The sequence below is a fragment of the Gnatocerus cornutus genome, chromosome 1 (assembly GCF_029298725.1).
Source record: "Gnatocerus cornutus isolate USDA-ARS CGAHR chromosome 1, icGnaCorn1.1, whole genome shotgun sequence".
NCBI classification, from domain to species: Eukaryota; Metazoa; Arthropoda; class Insecta; order Coleoptera; family Tenebrionidae; genus Gnatocerus; species Gnatocerus cornutus.
This window is the reverse complement of record NC_142233.1, coordinates 18,804,955-18,827,696: the sequence shown is the minus strand read 5'-3', so window position 1 is coordinate 18,827,696 and position 22,742 is coordinate 18,804,955. Positions and strand designations below refer to the sequence as shown.

At 35.3% G+C, this 22,742-nt stretch overlaps 1 protein-coding gene across 2 annotated transcripts in view; it reads left to right on the top strand.

Moving 5' to 3' along the window:
* Positions 1-22,742, top strand: part of pio (zona pellucida domain-containing protein piopio) — a 60,676-nt gene that overhangs the window by 15,144 nt on the left and 22,790 nt on the right. The window lies entirely within an intron of this gene.

Here is a 22,742-nt window from a genome sequence, read left to right as displayed (position 1 = left end):
AAAGGCGCTTTATTAGAATGGAAAACAAGTCGTAAGTACATTTAATAATTCAGAATATTTTCAATAATCAATATTCATAATAATATCTGGCCATTTTAGAACGAAAACCAGATCAAAAAATTTTACCAATTCCGAAATTTCGGTATTGGTGAATGAAGTGGAACGGCGGCGTAGTGTGTTATTTGGCCCCTTAAGGGGGCCCAATTTAACACAATATCATAGAGACCGGGCCTGGGACAAAGTTATTGAGGCTGTAAACGCCGTATCTCCGACAACACGGAAACTAGAGGACATCAAAAAAAAGTTTCGTGATCTGAAAACAAGAACGAAACATAAAGCAAATATGCTTAAAAGAGAAGCCAAAAAAACAGGGGGCGGCGAAAATGACGGTGTTCCCCTCAGTGCTGAAGAACTGAAAGTTATAAGTTTCATAGGTGACGACAGCATTGAGGGGATCAAAAAAGGAATCGACACCTTTCGAAAAAATAGTAAGTACTTTTCACATGATAAAATAACGATTTTAGGTAATCACTTTACAATTTTACACACAGAAGTTTGTAGCAATCAACAAATATAAAGGTTTTATTATTCGAAAATTAATAGGTATATATTATTGTAGTCTTTAACATGCCTGGCCCATCCACGTCTGCTTCCCAAAACCCTACTAATTCTAAAGGTACGTCCATTCCTCCTTTTCCCTAGTAGTTTTCAGTTACCTACATAATTAGAATTACAAAGGTTCATTAATAAGCTAATTTGCCAAATGCACTTTATTGCCTCTTGATGTTATGAAAAGGTTCTTTCTTTTCTTTGTTAACATGTCTAAAAAATGAATTATCCTCCGGTACATTTGAAAAGTTGATAAAGTTTTAAGCCCTATGAAATTTTGTAGGTGGCTGCTTTATACGGGGAGTTCCAGAACTCGTGACCCAGACAAAAAAAGACTTATAGAAACAACAATTGTAAATCAAAATTTCGAAACAAAAATGTTTTAGCTTAAAAATAATCGAGATAAGACGAGAAAATGGTAGCCGGAAGCAGAACAGAACTGAAAAATCGACAACTATGAACACGAACTATCATTCATTGGTCAGATGAACATTACACTCTCGTTGCCTAGAAAATTGGGATGGCTTTTTACTCCATATCTAGAATAAGCTTCTGGGGTTGGTTGTTAATTTTTTATCCTTTCTCGAATACTTTTAAAGTTAATCAATTTTTGTTTTGAAATTTACCATCTGTATTGTTGTCGGCATCCTCCCTTGCTCTATCGGTTATGTATTCTGGGTTATCCTGTCTAAACTATAAAGTTTCTGTTCCCTAGAAATTGAAAGTCCTCCCAGATCTCCTTCCCCCGTGATACCGTTTGTGTTTTTGCCACCTCCGTCACCCGATATTGAAACTCTTGCCACACCGTCCAATGTTCCTGTCGTTGTACCTCCACCAGAATTTTGCGATTCTCGAAAGGTACAAAAAAGGAATTTAAAATCAAGAGCTATTGAAGAAATGCGAGAATCAACCCAGTTACAGGCTCAACAGAATGGTTTGTTGCAGGAATTGTTGCTTGAATTTCGTGATTTCAAACAACAATTCCTTGAAATGAAAAGGAAAGAGTTGGAAATGCAGGCGGAATATTTGGAATTTAAAAAAAGAAGAAAGAATTAGATCATGTTATATTTGTGTTTATTGTTTGTTGTTCCTAAATAGTTTAATTACACGTTATGAAAATATCTGTTCCGTCATTTATTTTATCAAAACATGAATATTAAGATGTACGTTTTTTTGCTTACATGTTAAGTAGATCATAATAGTGATGATACAAATAAGTCGTAATAACACAGTTACTCTTTCATAATAGCATAGTTACCATCAATCCATAATATTTAATGTATTTACGAAAATGAAAGCAACTCCTAAGTCCAAAATTAAAACAATTTGAAGATCTCCATTTATTTATATTAATTCTAACATAAAATAACTTGGGAAAATGCTATCCTAGCTGGTTTATCGCGTTTAAAACATCTGCCAAAAATTTGAAATTTGCCGAAATGTTAGGTGGTAACATTGCCACCTTCGTACATACATGTTTCGATAAAGCTTTGTATTTACAACATATATTAACTAATTCATAATGAACGAAGACGTTACTTGGTTCATTATGAATTAGTTGTAATTATATGTAAATACAATAAAACTAGCTATTAATCATTCTATACCTGAAAAGAGCATAATTAAAAGTAATATAATATTTAGTTGATTGCACCACTTTCGTCTGCAGACCAACTCGGTTGGGATTGGCTTACCATTGGTTGATCATCTATTAGTTCTGATGAGCACTGAAAAAAATACGTAGATGTGTAAAAATTTATAAAAAAAAAAGTACCTACATAACAAAATTCTCGCCACAGTTCGGGCTTCTGGACAATTCTGGATTCTTCTGACTATTCTTCAGTGTTTGGACGCCATCCTTCAAAAAATACTTATAACAAAAGATTGTTCAGTAGGTACACTTGGAATTGAAACCTAAAAGCTACTTACCAAGAAGCGATAACGCTTTGCTGAATTGGTTACACTATTACAAGGTCGTGCATTTTAGGATGGCAAGAGCGATGGATGCGCAGTAAAAGCCCGATAATACTTTTTGAATGTTTGACCAATCACGGCCGGTAAATTCGAAACGTTGACTTGCGAGTGGTTGCGACAACTCTCGCCATCCGAAAACGCGTGAGCTGTACTTGTTATTCGTCATTATCAGGTATAATGGTCATAATTGAGAAAATGAGGGTCAAAATCGGGTAGTTTCGTCATTATTGAGTGAAATGTTGTCTGATGAGTTCCCTTCGATGGTGATCATAATTTGGGTGTTGTTGGTCTTGAATGGGATAGTCGTCTAGAAGAGGATGCTGCTGGAGATCTTCTATTCCAACGTTATGTGCTGTGCAGATGTTGTGCAGGACACAACACGCCACAGTAATTGCACAAACTTTTTCTGGAGTGTATGCTAATGGAGAGTCCAGAACATGCCATCGACTCTTCAACACACCATTCGTTCTCTCGACAACATTTCTTGTAGAGATATGTACAGAATTGTACAATATCTCGGCTGGTGTGTTCACATTCGTCACTGGGGTCATGAGCCATGGTTCTTGTGGATATCCAGAGTCACCAACAAGCCAGCCTTCTGGAAAATTTCCTTCAGCCATGGCTTCGCGAACAGCTGAATTTCTCCAAATGAACGAGTCATGATTAGATCCAGGATACTCTGCAAACACATTGAAGATTTTTAAATTCGGTCCTACAATAAGCTGAACGTTAATAGAGTGGTATAAATGTCTGTTCAGATACTGTTCAGGTGCTGTTGAAGGCGCTTGGATTCGAATGTGAGTGCAGTCAATTGCACCCAAAACATTCGGAAAACCAGACCCGTGTCGCGTTACTCCAAATCTGTAGAACGCCTGTTTCACCGATGGATACTCTTCTGCTGCTGGAAAACGAATATAATCAGGTGAAACGGCAACCAAAGCGTTGGTAACTTCCTGAATGGCGTGGGATGTCGCAGATTGAGAAATTTGGCCACTGCTGCCGACTAACCACTGGTAGGAACCTGTGGCATAAAACTGGAGGGCCACATATAGTTTATGCATCGGTGTTAGATGCGGATAACGTCCCTTCTTGGTGTTTTTCACTAAAACCGGTGAAATAACCTCTAAAACAGAGTTAAAAACACCCCTCGTCAGTCTCGTCCGTTGAAAAAGAAGCCGTTCACTTATCTCTTCGATGTTAAACGCTTCTCTGGGCACATGTTCCTCGTCGCCATCACTATCACTAGAATTTTCGAACAAATCGAAGGCTAAGCCCGCCAAAACTTGTCGAGCACCGGCCATTTTTCGAAGTGACACTATTAAGCAAATGTTGCGCCACAGGTTGCGCCACCGGACTGACGTGGCGCTAAATTTTAATGCAATTTGCAGCAGTCTAGCGTCTTGAAATTAGGCGCAACTTTGCTGCACTAGTTTTGCGCCATCTCCATGGTTACGTCGCAACTTGCGTTACTGCAAATCGTCTTGAAATCAGCCCGTAAGTGCATTAGTTAGTTTTCTTTAAGAGAAAGTTTTTCTTTAACAATTTTCTGTACTTCCTGACCGGCCACAGTAAGAGAAATGAATTTCCTGGCAAAATTCATGACTAAAACTATGCCAAATGTGTGATAGCGATATCTCGCTTATTTTTAGAGTAAACTGAAGTTATTATACATCAGTGTACGTAGAATTTTACGCAGATTCCAAATCTGGGATTTAAATTTAGATCCGACAACAGATAACTGAGTTACGGCCGATCAAAGTTTCGGAAAGTTGATTTTCATTGTCATTTTTTTTATTTTTGGCCATAATTCGTAAACTATTTGTCCGATAGATCTCAAATTGGGCCAGTAGATAGATTTTGAGCTCCTCTTCCGACTGATGTATAATTCAAAGCTGTTAAACGTCGTTTTCACTTTAAAAACTTTGATTCAAAATCACCCGAAAATGACGTCTTCAAAATTGTTTTTGGCCAATGCCTCGTTTATTTATTAAGCAATCTCAACAAATCTGGGCTCATTTTACGCAGAATGTCACGCTGAATCCAAAAACATAAGAATTTTTAATTTTCGTCAACAAATAACTGAGTTATGGCCGTTTGAATTTTTGGATTGTCGTCAGAGGGCCAAATTTTTGAAGGTTGAAAACAATTCGTGCTCGATATCTAGGAAACTATTTGAGATATTAAGATGCGGTTTGCGGCATCGTTCTTCTCGCGATTTTTTACATAAGAAAAAGTTCGTAGATTTTTCAAAAGTTGAAATTTCCAAATTTTTGCAAAAATTTATTACTAAAACTATGCCAAATGTGTGATAGCGATATCTCGCTTATTTTTAGAGTAAACTGAAGTTATTATACATCAGTGTACGTAGAATTTTACGCAGATTCCAAATCTGGGATTTAAATTTAGATCCGACAACAGATAACTGAGTTATGGCCGATCAAAGTTTCGGAAAGTTGATTTTCATTTTTCCTCATTTTTCGTAATTTTTAAAGTTAAATATCTCGGAAACTATTTGAGATATTGAGATGCGGTTCGCGTCATTCTTTTTCTCGGCTCATTTTACGTTAGAAAACGTTGTCAAAAGCCCAAAATTCGATAGTCGATTTTTCGGGAAAAAAAAATCCGACTCAAACGATGAAAATTTTTCATTTTTTTGATTTTTGGCCATAATTCGTAAACTATTTGTCCGATAGATCTCAAATTGGGCTAGTAGATAGATTTTGAGCTCCTCTTCCGACTGATGTATAATTCAAAGCCATTAAAAAAATTAAAGTCAAATTATGACTAGTTGTAAACCTGTTTATTTTCTGTTGTCATTTGTTGCGTTCGACAATAATTGGAAGTAAATTATTCAAACCATGTTCTGTCGTAAAAATAAATAACAAATGAAGATGCAGCTCTTATTCTAATCGACACTAAGGCACTCCTTCCTGTGTGACTCATTGGTGGGAAAAAACTTTGCTGCATTTTTATTTGGAATATTAAAAAAAATTGCTAATGTACAGAGTATAATATAATTATTAAATTTAAAATAAGACCAAAATAACCATTTTAATGTTCTAGGATTCGATTAGATCATGATAAAAATAAAATGATAACTTCAGTTTCCAATTAGTATGACTTTAATCAGGTGCGCAAAAATTACCATTTGCCTCTTTTGTAAATTTACTAAGTGCATTAGTTAGTTTTCTTTAAGAGAAAGTTTTTCTTTAACAATTTTCTGTACTTCCTGACCGGCCACAGTAAGAGAAATGAATTTCCTGGCAAGTGAATTCTGATTTTAGAGCAATTTTTCTAAATAACAAAGCGAAGGAGTTTCCCAGCAACTAAGCCAAACATTGTTTTATATCTTCATGCAATTTTTTTTGTTCTTTATACAAATTACACATTAACTCTTTTCTACTCCTATCATTCAATTTCTCAGAGTAAAATCTTTGCATGAATATAATTTTAGATTTTATTGTTTTTATCTAAATATCTTTATTCTCTTTGTTGCCATTTAGAAATTCAGTTTTTTTTTTCTTTGTTCCATTCTTTTTTTTGCTTCTTTTTCATCATTTTATAAGATTCCCTCATCTGACTCACATATCCTTTTTTATTCGCATCTTCAATTGCCGATCATTATTTTCTTCACCTATATCTCCAGGTGTGATTCTAGAGATTCTTCTTTTTTCATTACTACATTTGCGTCTTGCAACGTTTTAGGTATGTAAATGTAAACACATTTTCTTGTTTTCTTTCTCATTAGGTACTTTTTTATTCTTTTCTTCAGCGCTTTAAACACTTTCTACATATTTATTTATGACAGTTTTTTAACGTTTATGATGATAATAGTGGCTTTATCGAATTTAGTTTAGTTTAGTTAATTTTTAATAAGAACTTTAAGTAAAAATGAGATAAAATTTCGAATCAAATTTGGATCAAAGGGGAAATTTAGAACCGTTCGAAAGTGACAAGAATTATTTCAAAGTGAGTTTGAATTAGACATTTTAATTCCGCAAATTTGGCCGTTTTTAGAGCCAAAATTTAAAAAAGATAAAAAAATAGGAACCTATAAATCCTTGGATTCTATTAACAAAGTGTGTATTTGAGTTAGACATTTTTAATTGAGAAAAATTTGATCATTCTGAGACCCAGATAATTTGAGAATGGAAAATTGAAAACAAATTTAGCAAAAAGCTCGTCACTTCCAGAAATGTCTTCAACCTCTGCAACAAATCCTGCCTTCCTGCGAGTGAAAAATCAAAATAAAAATTCCCTCTAAATGTAAGACGAAATATAATCATTAACTTTTAAATTAAAACCACCTTCATTTTTAAACCCGAAGGTTCAAATGCAATGATACATGGTCTTGGAAATTCAAACGAATTTGCATCTTCGAGACCCACTAATACAGGGTGGCCCATCTAAGACTTTCGGGCTCAATATCTTTGTTATTTATGAACGGATTTTTCCAAAATTTAAAATATAATTTCTTGAATAGGTAAGGATGATCTGACATTACCAGCGTCATCCTTGTCTTAAAAATGTTAATTTTACTTGTCTTATTTTAAATTTTAATTAGTTAAAAGTTATGTCATTTTATAAAACAGCAATAATTATACGCGTGTGCCAAAAATCAACCGTCTAGCAAATCAAGTTGCCGAGAAAAAGACAAAAAAGGACCTCAACATTTCCAAAAGATACTAACTGATAGTCGGCTATGAAACAATTGACTTCTACAGCGAGTTTAGATTTTGGACATCCCTGACTTGTTGATGAATCCGTGACATTCATGACATTTGTGACATTCATTTAAGGTTATGTTTATTTTTGAGCATTATGATGAGGACTATTGATTTAAACATGCACATTCACGATTTTTTATCTCGATCTTTTAGTAACTAATCACAATGCATTGAACCGAGCATCGTTTCTCGACATTTGTGATATTTCTCGTTTGAGGTTATGTTTACTTTTAAGCATGATGATGAATATCATTCATTTAAACTTGCGCAGAACGATTTATCCCGATCTTTTGAAATTGAAAACTAATCACAATGCATCAGACAGCGTTTTGGTGCAAAAATTTCATAGGCACAAGGAAATGTGAGCGAAAAACTTGTTGAAAGTTGGTCGTCACCAGAAAAATGATTGCAGAATGGTTCGTTATGAGGTGCAACTAGTATTTACGACTTCTTTAGCACTGTCACAGGTTTATTGGAAATGGAAATTCAGTGACACGTATGCAGTGAAGCGATTTGACTCATTTATGATTGCATTTGCGTTAAAACAGTAATCTCATTTATGATGAAGACAGAATTAGATGATCACAAGATTTCGTCCTTTTTCAGGAAACTACTTTACTTTGATTAACAAATAATTTGTTACAAGGTATTTTATTGTAAGGTACAAAGTTTTAACAGTAAATAAACTATACCAGTGACAATTATGGCAATGTAACACCATATTTTCTACAATAGTAATGAACGAATGTACAAAAATTTACAAATGTATCAGATATTTACACTGTTACAACATGTGTCTGTACTTTGAACATTTATAACAAGTGCAAATAATGCTGGAATATTGTAAGCGTTTGGTCACTGTCATTTTGCTTGTTGGCGATGCGATGAGATTTGGCTTTTTTTTACTAGCAACTCATTTCTTGAACTTTCTTGTAACGAAATGGACACAAACAATTAGGGGCAGCATAAGTTTTTGGATATGTTCTGTGATGGTGAAGAATGAATTTGCGGTATCTTGGTCCGAGCAAATCGCTTGTCGCTTGTCGCTTTCAACTGGAACGATTGCTTCGATGATACTAGTCATTTTCCTTCGCTGAACACTTACCATGTAATGTTGCGGCGACTCTTCATCGAATTCATCAACAAGCAGGGTTTTGCACTTTTAGCAGCTTGGTTACTGTCCGTCAAACATATCCACCCATGTTAGAAGAATCCAAGTGGCATAGTCGTTCATGGTGGTCAACAACACCGTCCAGAACGTTCTGCAATCGTTCTTAATGCTTGCAGCAGGGTACGATAGGGTGTCAATAAGAGTCCTTTACATGTTTGCATCTTTTGGCGGTTCATTGAGAAAAAACAGGTTCAATATTGAAAGTCCGTGTTGAAGTACTGCATCATTTTCAGTGTGTTGTTTTCAGTCTTGTTCGTCTTTTTTCACTCGTCCAAGTTATTAATTGGTTGTTTAAAGAATTATCCCATTGAAAGAGTCGACCGACGATACTTTGTTAGAAATATCATGTGTGCAATTTTCATTAGAACGCAGTTATAAATGATGTTCATTGTCATTTTGTTTCATTTTTTTCTTGCCCTACTTCTTTGACTCGTTATTCTTTCTTAGTGAGAAATTGTCTTGATACCGTGCAAGCACATTTTTCATATGATAATAGAAGGGGTATAGTGGTCCTAGATCGTTAGGTAGTTCGCAAGGTTTGTTGAAGCAACAAATACAACTCGCAACATCATGCACCATATTCAGTTCGAAAACACGAATCTGAAATATCAGATGTAAACAGTGTTCCTACAATTTGCAATGTACCTTAGAAAATGTAACTCACTATTATGCGTTTTTGGTGATCCAAAACCGCTTAGTTGTCGGTAAGTACATGTATCTGATTTCCATATTACTTATACGTCTTGGTATCATTAGTTGGTTTCCTATTCAAAGTTTCATTTGCTAATCTTTCGAAACGGAATATTAATGGTACTGTACGACCAATTTGGACTTGAAGAAACTTTCTTTATAACACCTTTTAGCATGGCGGTCTTGAAAGTGTGCAGAATTGTGTCTACATTTGTCGATTCGACTTTGTTTCTACAAATCATAATTGAAACATACGAATTTATTAGTCGCATAGCCACTAAATACCACAAAACTCCGTTTTGACATGGGTAAGCTTGTCTTTGCCGTTGCTCTTGTAGGTTCTAAGCCACTCAACGATACAGCATTCTTCGTTACTTTTGCATACCAACTATACCGACTGCACCAGCATTTTTCGATAGCAGCACTACGTCCTAGATTTCATACGTATTGTGAACCAATTTTGACTTCTTGACAACGGCAGTTCACATATTGGAGCTTCGAGCTTCATCTACTTTGGATTAATGACATTATTAAACAAAAGAAAAATGTTAAAAGTATCTAGTACCATACATTTTACAGGCGCAGTAAAGAAGTTTGCCGAAAAAGGATGAAATCAGATAATTCTGTCTCCATCATAATTGAAATAACTGTTTTAACGTAAATGCCATCATAAATGAGTCAAATCGCTTCACTGCATACGTGTCACTGAATTTCCATTTCCAATAAACCAGTGACATTTCTAAAGAAGTCGTGAATTCTAGTTGCACCTCATAGCAAACCAATCTGCAATCATTTTTCTGGTGATAACCAACTTTCAACAAGTTTTTTTACTCACATTTCCTTGTGCCTACGAATTTTTTGCACCAAAACCTTGCCTGATGCATTGTGATTAGTTTCCAATTTCAAAAGATCGAGATAAATCGTTCTGCGCAAGTTTAAATCAATGATTTTCATCATCATGCTCAAAAGTAAACATAACCTCAAATGAGAAATATTACAAATGTCAAGAACGTCACTGACGTCAGCGATTATTGACAGACCGAACGCAGGGATGTCCAAAATTGGGCGTGGGAAATTATTTTTTTCATAGCCGACTATGATTTTGCATCTTTTGGAAATGTTGAGGGTCTTTTTTCTCTTTTTCTCGGCAACTTGACTAGCTAGACGGTTGAGTTTTGGCACACTCGGATAATTATTGATGTTCTATAAAATGACATAAATCTTAACTAATTAAAATTTAAAATAAGACAAGTAAAATTAACATTTTTAAGACAAGGATGACGCTGGTAATGTCACATCATCCTTACCTATTCAAGAAATTATATTTTAAATTTTAGAAAAATCCGTTCATAAATGACAAAGATATTGAGCCCGAAAGTCTTAGATGGGCCACCCTGTATATTATGCGTTTGTGAATAAGATGCGAAAGTTGGTGTATTGACAAATTCAATTTATCACTGTTGTAACATTGAATAAGTTGTTTGCCTACAACTACAGTGACACGTGGCTGCCTTTTTTAACAAAACAACAACTTTTCAAATTTCGTGCAGGCTTCTGCTGTTTTCTTGCAATTCAGCCGTTGAATCTTGATTAAAATTGGTGATTTTGTAGATTTCGAGCTCTTCTTTGCGAATCCAAGCTACAATCAGCGAGAAATCGTCGTTTAGCGTCGAAATGAGCGGATTTTTCTAAGAATTTTGATGATTTCGTGCTGATTTCTGCTGTTTTCTTGCAATTCAGCCGTTGAATCTTGATAAAAATTGGTGGTTTTGTAGATTTCGAGCTCTTCTTTGCGAATTCAAGCCAGAAAACGGCGAAAATCAGCGAAAAATCGTCGTTTTGCATCGAAATAAGCGGATTTCTCTAAGAATTTTGATGATTTCGTGCAGATTTCTGCTGTTTTCTTGCAATTCAGCGGATGAATCTTGATAAAAATTGGTGGTTTTGTAGATTTCGAGCTCTTCTTTGCGAATTCAAGCCAGAAAACGGCGAGAATCAGCGAGAAATCGTCGTTTGGCATCAAAATAAGCGGATTTCTCTAAGAATTTTGATGATTTCGTGCTAATTTCTGCTGTTTTCTTGCAATTCAGCCGTTGAATCTTGATAAAAATTGGTGGTTTAGTAGATTTCGAGCTCTTCTTTGCGAATTCAAGCCAGAAAACGGCGAGAATCAGCGAGAAATCTTCGTTTAGCATCGAAATAAGCGGATTTCTCTAAGAATTTTGATGATTTCGTGGTGATTTCTGCTGTTTTCTTGCAATTTAGCCGTTGAATCTTGATAAAAATTGGTGGTTTTGTAGATTTCGAGCTCTTCTTTGCGAATCCAAGCTAGAATCAGTGAGAAATCGTCACTTAGCATCGAAATAAGCGGATTTCTCTAAGAATTTTGATGATTTCGTGCTGATTTCCGCTGTTTTGTTGCAATTCAGTCGTTGAATCTTGATAAAAATTCGTGGTTTTGTAGATTTCGAGCTCTTTTTTGCGAATTCAAGCTAGAATCAGCGAGAAATCGTCGCTTAGCATCGCAATAAGCGGATTTCTTTACGAATTTTGACGATTTCGTGCTGATTTCTGCTGTTTTCTTTCAATTCAGCCGTTGAATCTTGATAAAAATTGGTGGTTTTGTAGATTTCGAGCTCTTCTTTGCGAATCCAAGCCAGAAAATGGCGAGAATCAGTGAGAAATAGTCGTCTAGCATCGAAATAAGCGGATTTCTTTACGAATTTTGACGATTTCGTGCTGATTTCTGCTATTTTCTTGCAATTCAGCCGTTGAATCTTGATAAAAATTGGTGGTTTTGTAGATTTCGAGCTCTTCTTTGCGAATTCAAGCCAGAAAACGGCGAGAATCAGCGAGAAATCGTCGTTTAGCTTCGAAATAAGCGGATTTCTCTAAGAATTTTGATGATTTCGTGCTGATTTCTGCTGTTTTGTTGCAATTCAGCCGTTGAATCTTTATAAAAATTGGTAATTTTGTAGATTTCGAGCTCTTCTTTGCGAATCCAAGCCAGAAAACGGCGAGAATCAGTGAGAAATCGTCGTCTAGCATCGAAATAAGCGGATTTCTTTACGAATTTTGACGATTTCGTGCTGATTTCTGCTATTTTCTTGCAATTCAGCCGTTGAATCTTGATAAAAATTGGTGGTTTTGTAGATTTCGAGCTCTTCTTTGCGAATTCAAGCCAGAAAACGGCGAGAATCAGCGAGAAATCGTCGTTTGGCATCGAAATAAGCGGATTTCTCTAAGAATTTTGATGATTTCGTGCTGATTTCTGCTGTTTTGTTGCAATTCAGTCGTTAAATCTTGAAAAAAATTCGTGGTTTTGTAGATTTCGAACTCTTCTTTGCTAATCCAAGCTAGAATCAGCGAGAAATCGTCGTTTAGCATCGAAAGAAGCGGATTTCTCTAAGAATTTTGATGATTTCGTGCTGATTTCTGCTGTTTTCTTGCATTCAGCCGTTGAATCTTGATAAAAATTGTTGGATTTGTAACTTTTTACAACTATCATATTTTAAATTGAATGAATAAAAGATGCAGTTGAGATTGCTCTCATAGTTATAAAAATTTGAGACCTGTGTCCACTTTATAAAAGCAAACAATTTCACACACCTTTGTATGTACTAAAATTACCCAAAGTTCGTAGGTTTACTGTTAAGGTCACTGAATATCAACAGAATTTTTCACATAACACTTACTCCCACGCTCTGTCGGCGCTCGCCATTAAATCAAAGCCCATTATAATGTTTACAAAGTTGATCATTTCTTCAATAAAATACATGTTTGCAGTAACCACTTATTTCAAGTGACTGGACATCATAAATTGTACGGCAATGCATCCAACAACAATATAGCGATAATAATATAGAATTACCGGTTTTGAATCCAAACAAAATTACTAGCCAAAAGTTTGATTATTTCCTTATGATTATTTTTAAGATTTAAGGCTTCACGTTTTTAACTTTACCACAATAGCGTAGATTGTCCTTTTTAAAGCAGACATTTCCACACGACCTCCACGCAACAATTAAAATGATAAATTCATTGTTAAATTTGAATTACATTACTTTCACAATGACAAGTTTCCTAAGAATTGCTGTTTTATGACTTACAAAATCTAGTTCTTGGGGTGCTGCTCATCAAAAATTGTAATTAATGGCCTGGTAATTTACAGAAGACATAATTGCTATTATTGGTTGGTTGATAGATGGAAGGGTATTATACAAGGTGTTTATAAATGTTTCTAGCATCAAGAGTGGCTATGAAATGTCAAAGAAATTTGCCGCTTATTCCAAATGTGGATTTCGATTTTTCAACTGACATTTGCAGTTAACCTCAAACATGAAGCAAAGTAAGTTTTGAGAAATAAACTGATCTAGTTGTGGTTTAAAACCTGAAAATCAAAAACTTGGACACAAAACTGTAACTGAAACGTGATTGACGTAAGTAACATTATAAATAATTTTCAAGATAGTTTTATTCACTATGACAACAAAGCGTCAAAATAGTGCACGACAGGAATTCCAGAGCCACCCTTGATGCTAGAAACATTTATAAACACCTTGTATGTATGTTAATTTAACTATAAGCTTACAGTCATGTCTGATAAACTGATAAATTAATGATTTATTAAGTTGTACACAGTCGTCTTCCTCATTGTTAAATTTTACGATTACCGAGCCAATTACTCCTTGAAAAACCATAAAGGCAATACAGTAGTACCACAAAATCCTGTTAGTTGTCTCATTACCGGTACCAATAAATTTACAAATCGACAAGTTGCCGTTATGCGAACAAGATAACCATCAACACAAAGCTTATTAACAATTCTCGAACACTTCTCTTATGTAATAAAAATCGAAACAATAAAGGAAAAGTGTCGAAACAAGCTTATTCACATTCTAACTGTTTCTCGTTTTGTGTACATTTAGCCAAGAATAAGTGCTAACCGTTAACTGTTAATAAATCGTTCCAACGATTTCCCCCATTTTCCGTTAACCTATGATAATTTCCATGTAAAACCGACCTTCCATGACAATGCGGGTCTATAGTTAATATGTCAAGTCAAGCACGAGGCTATTTCTATCTATGATTTCGCATTACCACCAGCAAAAGTCATCGTTGGGTTAAGTGGATTTGCAGTGAAGATAGCGGGCGAGGTGAGCTTTACTCCGGAGCCTGGAGCTTAGCAAAAATTTTAGGTCAGAGAGCTCACCTTTGATCTGGTGATCGTGAATTCTACATTTAGGTATGATTTATAATTGTAGTGCATTCAGTGTTAAGTGTGCCAGAAACCTGTACGTCGTGGTTTTTGCGAATTTAATTGGAAAACCATTAGAGGTGGCTCGGGCAAAAATCGTTATGGAGGTTTTTTCTGCGGTCTATGATGTAAATCGTTTCCTTTGATGAGTTAAATAACTATTTAGATTAGTTTTTTTTATAACGACCTTACAGAGAGGATTTCCTCCATCATCACGTTAAAACCACATCATTTTGTAGTGTTAAGTAATTTTAACAATTTGGTGTAATCTTGTGGCGTCATTAAGATTGAGTCAATTAAAACTGTTAATTAATCTAATTAATGAACTGCTTTAAACATAGTTAACTGAATAAACGTAGTTGAGTTATTCTTAGAGCCTTTATCTTTATGGACATGTTTAATTTACTAAAACAAATGTGTTTTCTTGTAAACAATAGGCGGAATCAACTTTAATTTAAAAAATATAATTATGAATTATTTATTATTAGATACAAAAAATGAAAACAATAATAAAATGAAACTAATTGAGATAAACAAATGAACTCCAAATCTGAAAGACCACATACGGCTAAGTGTAAAAAATGGACAAATAAATATAAAAGATAAAATAACTAGAAGAGCTAACACCAAGAAAACAATTAAGATTGAGAGAAAAAATAGATTGATTTCTCTAAGAATTTTGATGATTTCGTGCAGATTTCTGCTGTTTTCTTGCAATTCAGGCGTTGAAGCTTGATAAAAATTGGTGATTTTGTAGATTTCGAGCTCTTTTTTGCGAATGCAAGCCAGAAAACGGCGAGAATTAGCGAGAAATCGACGTTTAGCATCGAAATAAGCGGATTTTTCTAAGAATTTTGACGATTTTGTGCAGATTTCTGCTGTTTTCTTGCAATTCAGGCGTTGAATCTTGATAAAAATTGGTGATTTTGTAGATTTCGAGCTCTTTTTGCGAATCCAAGCCAGAAAACGGCGAGAATCAGCGAGAAATCGTCGTTTAGCATCGAAATAAACGGATTTCTCTAAGAATTTTGACGATTTCGTGCAGATTTCTGCTGTTTTCTTGCAATTCAGCCGTTGAATCTTGATAAAAATTGGTGATTTTGTAGATTTCGAGCTCTTTTTTGCGAATGCAAGCCAGAAAACGGCGAGAATTAGCGAGAAATCGACGTTTAGCATCGAAATAAGCGGATTTTTCTAAGAATTTTGACGATTTTGTGCAGATTTCTGCTGTTTTCTTGCAATTCAGGCGTTGAATCTTGATAAAAATTGGTGATTTTGTAGATTTCGAGCTCTTTTTGCGAATCCAAGCCAGAAAACGGCGAGAATCAGCGAGAAATCGTCGTTTAGCATCGAAATAAACGGATTTCTCTAAGAATTTTGACGATTTCGTGCAGATTTCTGCTGTTTTCTTGCAATTCAGCCGTTGAATCTTGATAAAAATTGGTGATTTTGTAGATTTCGAGCTCTTTTTTGCGAATGCAAGCCAGAAAACGGCGAGAATTAGCGAGAAATCGACGTTTAGCATCGAAATAAGCGGATTTTTCTAAGAATTTTGACGATTTTGTGCAGATTTCTGCTGTTTTCTTGCAATTCAGGCGTTGAATCTTGATAAAAATTGGTGATTTTGTAGATTTCGAGCTCTTTTTGCGAATCCAAGCCAGAAAACGGCGAGAATCAGCGAGAAATCGTCGTTTAGCATCGAAATAAACGGATTTCTCTAAGAATTTTGACGATTTCGTGCAGATTTCTGCTGTTTTCTTGTAATTCAGCCGTTGAATATTGATAAAAATTGGTAGTTTTGTAGATTTCGAGCTCTTCTTTGCGAATCCAAGCCAGAAAACAGCGAGAATCAGCGAGAACACGTTGTTTAACATCAAAATAAGCGGATTTTTCTAAGAATTCTGATGATTTCGTGCAGATTTCTGCTGTTTTTTTGCAATTCAGTCGTTGAATCTTGATAAAAATTGATGGTTTTGTAGATTTCGAGCTCTTCTTTGCGCATCCAAGGCAGAAAACGGCGACAATCAGCGAGAACTCGTTGTTTAGCAGCAAAATAAGCGGATTTCTCTAAGAATTTTGACGATTTCGTGCAGATTTCTGCTGTTTTCTTGCAATTCAGCCGTTGAATCTTGATAAAAATTGGTGATTTTGTAGATTTCGAGCTCTTTTTTGCGAATGCAAGCCAGAAAACGGCGAGAATTAGCGAGAAATCGACGTTTAGCATCAAAATAAGCGGATTTTTCTAAGAATTTTGACGATTTCGTGCAGATTTCTGCTGTTTTCTTGCAATTCAGCCGTTGAATCTTGATAAAAATTGGTGGTTTTGTAGATTTCGAGCTCTTCTTTGCGAATCCAAGCCAGAAAATGGCGAGAATCAGCGAGAAATCGTCGTTTAGCATCGAAATAAACGGATTTCTCTAAGAATTTTGACGATTTCGTGCAGATTTCTGCTGTTTTCTTGCAATTCAGCCGTTGAATCTTGATAAAAATTGGTGGTTTTGTAGATTTCGAGCTCTTCTTTGCGAATCCAAGCCAGAAAATGGCGAGAATCAGCGAGAAATCGTCGTTTAGCATCGAAATAAACGGATTTCTCTAAGAATTTTGACGATTTCGTGCAGATTTCTGCTGTTTTCTTGCAATTCACCCGTTGAATCTTGATAAAAATTGGTGGTTTTGTAGATTTCGAGCTCTTCTTTGCGAATCCAAGCCAGAAAATGGCGAGAATCAGCGAGAAATCGTCGTTTAGCATCGAAATAAACGGATTTCTCTAAGAATTTTGACGATTTCGTGCAGATTTCTGCAGTTTTCTTGTAATTCAGCCGTTGAATCTTGATAAAAATTGGTAGTTTTGTAGATTTCGAGCTCTTCTTTGCGAATCCAAGCCAGAAAATGGCGAGAATCAGCGAGAAATCGTCGTTTAGCATCGAAATAAACGGATTTCTCTAAGAATTTTGACGATTTCGTGCAGATTTCTGCTGTTTTCTTGCAATTCAGCCGTTGAATCTTGATAAAAATTGGTGATTTTGTAGATTTCGAGCTCTTTTTTGCGAATGCAAGCCAGAAAATGGCGAGAATCAGCGAGAAATCGTGGTTTAGCATCGAAATAAACGGATTTCTCTAAGAATTTTGACGATTTCGTGCAGATTTCTGCTGTTTTCTTGCAATTCAGTCGTTGAATCTTGATAAAAATTGCTAGTTTTGTAGATTTCGAGCTCTTCTTTGCGAATCCAAGCCAGAAAACTGCGAGAATCAGCGAGAACTCGTTGTTTAGCAGCAAAATAAGCGGATTTCTCTAAGAATTTTGATGATTTCGTGCAGATTTCTGCTGTTTTCTTGCAATTCAGCCGTTGATTCTTGATTGAAAGTTATCAATTCAAATGTTTATCAAGCCGTCTTATACTTTGCGAAGGTGTTTCTGAAGTTGACATGCAATAAATATTTACATAATAAGTACGGAAAGTGACCAATTTCGCAGGAGTGTGAAAGTAGATGCACGAGGCGCTAGCCGAGTGCAGATATTACACGAGTGCAAGAAAGACACTTTCCGACGAGTTATGTACACTATTTTTCCTACGACGTTCCATCGTCAGGAAGAAACCATAAGTCTCGACAATAGTTCGTTTCTTATCTATTCTAAATGTCATTTTTCTACGACCTCATATAAAAGTGACGTATTCTACATAGTTAGATGGTAGTTGTTTTTGTACATTCATTTACGAAAGTAAAAGTCACTAGTGTGATATGAATATATCCGCACAGACGCACAGACCTGTCAAAAACGACCTAACCAATTCATTTTCATCATTATGCATGTTGTTTTACAGTGAATCGTCTACATATTTGAGACAAAAATTCAATAGTTACATTTGTATTTCAAAAAAACTGTCAATTTTCAATATATTCATATCGCACTAGTGACTTTTACTTTCGGAAATGGATGTACGAAAACTTTAATTTTCGGAAAAACCGTGTGAAAAACGCCACTTTCATATGGGGTCGAAGGAAACAGTCAAATACTTGACAGATGCCGGCGAATGACACGTATTACGACATACGTTAACAGCCACCTAGATAAATAATTCTATTGATCGCACTGTATATTTCAAAACGTAAAATAATACATGCTCTTTACCAAAAATATTTTTTAAAAGGACAGATGATTCTTTGCAATATCTATTTAAATAGAATTATATTTGTTTAACGGCAGAATTCTTTCACGCTTGTTGTTCACTGATCCATTTCATAATTTTACAGCATAACCACACAAGATTATTATTATTATTAACGTTGTTCTGCGACTGTAAAATTTTCCAAATGTAAAAGGTGACAGAATTGCGTGTTTACAATGTATCATGTGAGCCACAAAATTTTTCTTTAGGGTAGGCCATGAAAGAGAGAGACAAACATAGAGGTCATGTCAGAGTGAAATTTTGTTTTTGATATAACCTCAATTTTTTTATGAAAATATGTAACATTACGAGGTGCAAATAAGAGAAAATGTATCGTGTGTCTCTGCAAAATCAATAATGTATTGAAAACTAATTGAAATTAAATCAAATGACAAATGTCAAACTACTGTCAAATTTTTTCTCGACTTACGTAAATTTTGTCAAAGCCTACCCTAAATAAAAATTTTGTGGATCACACGTTATAATTCTCCACTGTTGATATATCCGATATTCACGAAGTTGTGTCAAGAATTTGTTTTAATTCAAAGTTCATGTTAATTGTCACGTTTAGTGTATTAACATAAATGCAACAAATTTTCTAAAAGGTGTTTTCAATAGTTTTATCCATTTGCGCAAACTAACTAAAGCCCCGTTTACAAAGGTCAGGGCATTTTTGCAAACTGATTTACGCAACTGTATGTTTGAATAGCTTTTGTACATTCATGCCAATTGCGCAAACTGACCTTTTAAAGTGCCTTTTACCCGCACAAACCATTTGCGCAAATTTACTTGCACAAACCAGCGTCCGAAATTAAATCGTTACGTGTAAACGCTGGCTTGAAATTTGCGCAAAATTTGTGCAAACTTCCAAATTTACCTTGAGTAAAGTACACTTTTAGTATTTCTCAGTTGCGAACCGCTTGAAATATAAGAGCAGGGCATGAGTGCCTAAAAATGCCAATTTTCTGTCGAGACAGATTTTAATTTGGTAGTTTGTGCGCGAACTCCATTGCAGCGTATCGAATTAATTGCGCAAACTGGTGTGTGCAAGCCAATTTGCGCAAATGGCTTGATCGTGTAAACGCGCCTTTTGAGCAAACATCTTGCTTATACAAAATTCCGCTATCAACTTCCTCTATCTTGACACATCTCGTGCAAGAAACACAAGACCACCATAAAACCGTAGCGATAAAGCCGCAATAAAGTCGTACACTAAACGCAATTATACGTAGATAAATAAAGTGCCGCAATAAGGAACTCGCTAATTTGTGCAAGTGAAAATTGCAGGTACACCTATTTTCTGTGATTAGTTTACACGTTTGATAGCAAGACAATCAGTGAAACGACCTCATTTACGCCTGTTATTACATGAACAGAGCAGAAAACATAATGAGAAAGCAAAGAATTTGATGGTTTGACTCGGTCAAGTGCGCGAAAAAGCCAATTCATTGGTTCCGCCGTCCAACAAGATGGAACTATTGTAATTGAATGAAGGAAAAAATCAGTTCATTTCGGTTCATGCATTATTCTTGACGTGGAAATTAATGGCGTATCAAAGTTTTGTTGTAAAACGGGAACCAAATATTGATCGATAATTGAGTAATTGATGGTTACACAATGGTGATCAGAACAGCAAGAATTTCACGTGGAGGGAGATATTTTTAGAACTTAGATAGTGATTTCAACTTGACATCCATTTCCACTTCAATGAAACACGCGTAACGTGATGAACCTAAACGTACTTGCATGTACTTATACGTCTGGAAATAAGGAGGACAGAACCTTGAAGGTGTTTTATAGCAGCTGTTACAATACTGAATTGGTCGTTCTTCCACAACATATGGTTCTTTCTTACATAATGAAAAGCAAAACCACAGAGAAAGTTATGTAAATCACCAAACTCGCGCAATCCAAACAAAAAGAAGACCAAGAGCATCTCCATAAAGTGGACGCTCTTTATCTACAGCCATATTTTTATCTAAGCTTGCAGAACCGGTCTCAAACCGCTTGGTTTAAAAACGCGCCCACAGAGTATGCAAGAAAGGTTACCAGAAGTTGCTACAGAAGATTATCAAAGAAAAAATGCCAAAATCATTACGAGCTTCGCAAAAAGTGAAAGTGGTCAATATGGACAGGGTTTATGGAGTGTGAGAGAACAATAGAGCTTGCAACATATCCACCAATTTCAGTGCAAAGTAATATCGCAATTATGTGGTGTTTACTTTGAGTTAATTACTTTGCAATTCTGATGCGGTTCTGTCGCCAAGGTGTGGTCATGGATACCGCTTGTGAGCACGTTCTTGCCAAGAATAGTAAGAGCGTGGGAGCTTAAACTGACTCACGATACGTCACAAAGTCCGGGTACTACAGTACTAGGTTGGGCTCAAAAATTAATTTTTTTTTTGACCTCATGGATTGTAAACGTCAAATTAACATGCAAATGACATCTTCGGAAACAATATATTTACAAGCGCCTTGGACGTTTACACACGCAGTGCGGTAAAAATTGCCCAAATCGTTTGCTCTTCAGATGCGTTTATAAATTAATAGTTATTTACAGTCGCGTGTGGTAACTTACATTTTACAGCGCGAAATCAGTTTTAATGATTGAGCACAAGAGTTGTATTAAACTTTTTGGCCGAAAAATTTTAATTTAAATAATTGGGTTTTTCAAAATTCATAAGAACTGTCACATCTGACATTTGTAAATTTCATCATCTGTCAATTCTGTCAATTTTGTAGTTGGTGCACAAAAAGTACACAAGATGGCGCTGTATAAAAATCTTTTAATATGACTTTAAAAATAGGAATATTTTAAAATAGGGGTTTTACACAATGTGACAATTAGATGACATTGACGTCTAAGATTTTTTTGTCCCCGGCTGTATCTGCACAGACCTATCAAAATTGACAGTTATTTTGAAATACAAATGTAACTCTTGAATTTTAGGCTCAAATATCTAGAGATTCACTGTAAAACAACATGCAGAATGGTAAAAATGAATTGGTTAGATCGTTTCTGACAAGACAATTTTGACAGATCTGTGCGTATATATTCATATCACTCTAGTGACTTTTACTTTCGTAAATGGATGTTCGAAAACATCAACCATCTAACTATGTGAAATGCGTCACTTTTATAAGAGGACGTAAAAAAATGACATTTAAAATAGATAAGAAATGAACCATTGTCCAGACTTATGGTTTCTTCTTGATGCTGGAAGGTCGTAGGAAAATTAGTGTTCATAATTCGTCGCAAAGCGTCTTTTTTGCACTCGTGCAATATCTGGCGCCTCGTGCATCTACATTCACGCTCGTACGAAATTGGTCACTTTCCGCACTTGTTATGTAAATATCTATTATATGCTTTCCAAAATTTCGTCGCGGAAATGATTTTGATTTTCACTTATTAAATTGTTATATAGCACCCCTCTACGCAAATAATTTACATTGTCATCTGTGCCCACTTTTTAATTCGCAGTGAGGACAACAGGCAAAACAGAAATTTCAAAAATATTTTTTCCTCTTAATATACCGACATTTCGACAAAAGCAGTGATGACATGTCAAAAAGTACGTTAGTCTCTAACGATAAATATGAAAAAAAATGCCATAATTAAACACAAATCGAAGATTAACTAAAGTCCGTTTTTTTTTTTAAAAACCACCAACACCGTAATCTTCTCCTGCATTACAACCGGCAACGTTGCCTAGGGAGATTTTTGGTGAGAAAATAGTTGTCAAATTTTTGACATTTCTGAAAATTACGCAGTGTTTCCGTTAAAACCATTTCTTTTATACCCTGTTGGATTGCAAATCCAAGGATTTAATAGTGAAAAGCCTCAGCACAGCCTGAAAGGCCGTTTTGTGTAATCAAATTGTCAATTAGGCAGCTAACCTATTTGATTTTATCACCAAAAAGTCACCATCGACGGTGTTGCCGGTTGTAAAGTGGTGGGAGAGTGCGGTGTTGGTTGTTTTTTAATAAAAAAACGGACTTTACTTCGTACTTTTGCTTCAGAAAACTTAATTTAAAAACGGCTACGCCGTCGTGCGTCAAACTGATTTCGCGACTGTAAACAACTATTAACAATTTTTGAAGAAAGATTGAAACGTTAAATATTTTTTAATCAAATCCTGAGAATT